This window comes from Lactuca serriola, chromosome 5 (genome assembly GCF_051521515.1).
Source record: "Lactuca serriola cultivar US96UC23 chromosome 5, Lser_US96UC23_V15, whole genome shotgun sequence".
NCBI classification, from domain to species: domain Eukaryota; kingdom Viridiplantae; phylum Streptophyta; class Magnoliopsida; order Asterales; family Asteraceae; genus Lactuca; species Lactuca serriola.
The window spans coordinates 193019066-193022569 of NC_136412.1; the positions used below are offsets into that span (position 1 = coordinate 193019066).

General features: G+C 24.0%; 1 long non-coding RNA gene across 1 annotated transcript; it reads right to left on the bottom strand.

The window, feature by feature from the left end:
• Window positions 1-297: 297 nt before the first annotated feature.
• LOC145051389 (uncharacterized) lies at window positions 298-1474 on the bottom strand. The gene is made up of 3 exons (XR_013683591.1): window positions 1425-1474; window positions 1097-1177; window positions 298-510 (listed from the first exon to the last, which is right to left on the bottom strand). It is a non-coding gene; the product is annotated as an uncharacterized LOC145051389 (long non-coding RNA).
• Window positions 1475-3504: the final 2030 nt, after the last annotated feature.

A 3504-nucleotide genomic window follows, 5' to 3' on the forward strand; every position in this document is an offset into this window, starting at 1 on the left:
AGTTTTTTGTAGATTTTTTAAAAAATAGTATTTTTCAGTTTTTTTTTTAAAAAAATAGTATTTTTCAGTTTTTTTTTAAAAAGTGCAGATTTTTTAGTTTTTTATAGAAAACATGAATTTGTGAAAAAAAAATTTGATTTTTTTTAAAAACTGCATTTTTTAAAAAACATTAAAAAATCAATAAAAAACTGAAATATTAAAAAAATATTATAACTTTTTAACCAAAAAAAAAATCAATATTTTTTGTACATTTGTGCATATTTTTACAAATGAATATTTGCATATTTCATATACTATAATATTTGTAAAAAAGTCATAAGAAAACTTATTTTATTTAGTAATCTATAAACACAATACAATAAGTATTTTATTCGATACAATATAAAATATAAAAATATAAAAATGCTACAAAATTTCAAAGCGTTTTCATGTATTCATGTCAATATTTCCATATTTTCTTCAATTTATCATTTTTCACCTCTTCAATATTCACCATAATTTCTTCCAAATCTACAATAAAAATAAAATGAAATTGATTGATGTAAAAACACTCACAAAATACCCATGTGATTTACATGTGAATCACATGTAATCCATATATGATTTATATGTGAATCACATGTAATTCATATGTGAATTACATATGAATTACATGTGAATCACATGTAATTCATATATGAATAACATCTGATTTACATGTGAATAACATATGATTTACATGTGAATCACATGTAATTCAAATGTGAATAACATGTGATTTACATGTGAATCATATGTAATTCATATGTGAATTACATGTGATTCACATGTAAATCACATATGAATTACATGTGAATCACATGTAATTCATATGTGAATTACATGTGATTTACATGTGAATCACATGTAATTCATATATGATTCACTTGTGGTTTACATGTGATTTATATGTGATTTACATGTAAATCACATATAATTCGCATGTGAATCACATATAATTCACATGTGATTCACTTGTGATGTACATGTGAATCACATATAATTCATATGTGATTGACTAGTTGTGCCAATTGAACTATAGCTTACAGGTAAGATTAAGATATTCTTTGTACCATACTTTTGGATTTTTGTTTATGTTTCAATCAGCTCATGGAAGTTCTTCTCATAGGAGGGATGAACATGTTTTACTATGCTTTACCTACAAATACAACAGCCGAGTTAAAATTGTGAAAGAAATTGTAACTGGAAAGAAAACAAATAATCACATCATTTAGACTTAGTTTGTTATGCTTATGCATATGAATAACAAGACAAGATAGAACATATCAGGTACTCGAAAGACAATACATGGAATGACTCTAGCAAGCCTTTTATAAAGCAAAGACCTCAATCAATAAAATAATAATAATAATAATAATAATAATAATAATAATAATGATAAACACCTGAAACATTGAAGTAATTCCAGCAAGCATTCCAAAAGCTCTCACTAGGTTGATACTTGAAACACTCCTGGAATGAAATTATACAAATCATAGCTGAAAGTATGAATAAATACTTTACTCTTGTTAATAATTGGGGAAATCGATAAAAAATCAATTGATTTTTGGGGAACAATATTGGATCATTTTAAACAACAAATTGGAGGTTCGGATCGTACAACACATAAATACTTTACTCTTGTTAATAATTGGGGAAATCTTTTTTTCAATTTCTAGAGCTTATTCTTTATCGAAAAAAAATCTAAAAATATCTAAATTCATATATTAACATTGTGAATGTGAAAAATATTTTTCGGATTCACCGTGTGAATCCGGATTCACGTTGTGAATTTTCGAAGATTCACATTGTGAATTTGATGTAAAAAAATCGAATTTTATATTATTGGAAAAAGGATAAAAAATTATGAATTTCTGTATTTTTAGTTTTTTTTTTGATAAAAAATAAGTTCTAAAAGTTGAAAAAATGATTGGTTCCTTGGTTAATTATGGTTCTCTATTGAACCTCACACACACACACACACACACATATATATATATATATATATATATATATATATATATATATATATATATATATATGAGTGTTGTAAAAATCCCGATTAGGTCCTGATTAGTATCAGATTAATCCTAGGTGCTACTTGACCGATTAGAGAGCGTCTAACGATTAACCCATGCATACGAATGACTGAAACAGTAGAACCTAATGAAATTTTAACACTTCGAAGAAGTTAGATTTCAATAGAAACTATTTGAGGTATGATGAGTATTGTATTTATCATATTAACCTATTTTTTTATGATATTAATAGTATTTATGAACTTTTATATGATATTAGTCATATTTAATTTTTTAAAATTTAACAAATTAGCAATTAATGGTCTCCGATTAATCCCCCGATTAATTACCGTCTAGCCGATTAATCCCTTGACCCCAGTCCACCGACAAACTAACGTCGGACGATTTTTACAACCTTGATATATATATATATATATATATATATATATATATATATATATATATATATATATAATGTTTAATTTTAATATTTTATATTTTAAATATGAGTAATCCACGTTTACAAATTTTATATATATGTTCCTTTATTTTATATCCTAATCATTTATATTATATGTATGTATGATCTTTGTTTTTTATATTAGTTTCTATATAAGTCATATATTCATGGTTATAAAATTACTATAATTATATATACATATTAGATAAAACTTATTACTTATGAAGATATAAATCATTATTTTTTCTTTATTATTGTTTTTTGTATTTTATATTCAACCATAAAATTGATAAATCAAATTCATTGATCAAATAGACCGATATTTTCAAATATTATATTTATAACCATCTAATTTATATCATTTACATGTTTTCTAATATATTTTACAGCAATATAAATAATATAATATAAATGCTTAATAATTGTTTGTTTTTTTCCAACTCCAATATTAATTACAAAGTATATCTTTTACTTTTGCATAAATTCAACAAAATTCAACTAGCAATTTAAGGTGGTGAAATCATTCTAAAAAATCATTTGATATATTTATACGCTAATAAGTCGTATAAATTTGACTGAATTTGAGACCGAATATCTTGATTATATATGTTATAACGAATCATTGAATCAAATTTGATCCTCGCAGACAATTGAATCAAGTGGTATAAGATTACCTTTATAAATATATTGTTTATTTGAATCAAGTGGTATATGATTACCTTTATTAATATATTGTTTATGATCCGCTTTGAGACTAAATGTGATCCTCATAGACATATGACGTTTTATGATGTATAAAAAAACGTATTTTATAAAGGTATAAAAATGTATATGGTCATAACGCTTGTGTACTAGATTGTTTAAAATCATATACTTGGACACAAAAAACGTATAAAATGTAAATTTTATATAAATAAAGACGAACGAAATAACAGTTGAGACGAGTAGACCACATATGGCTTAAGCTATTTACGGTTTCTTGGGAAAATAATGGTCGGTATGATTTTA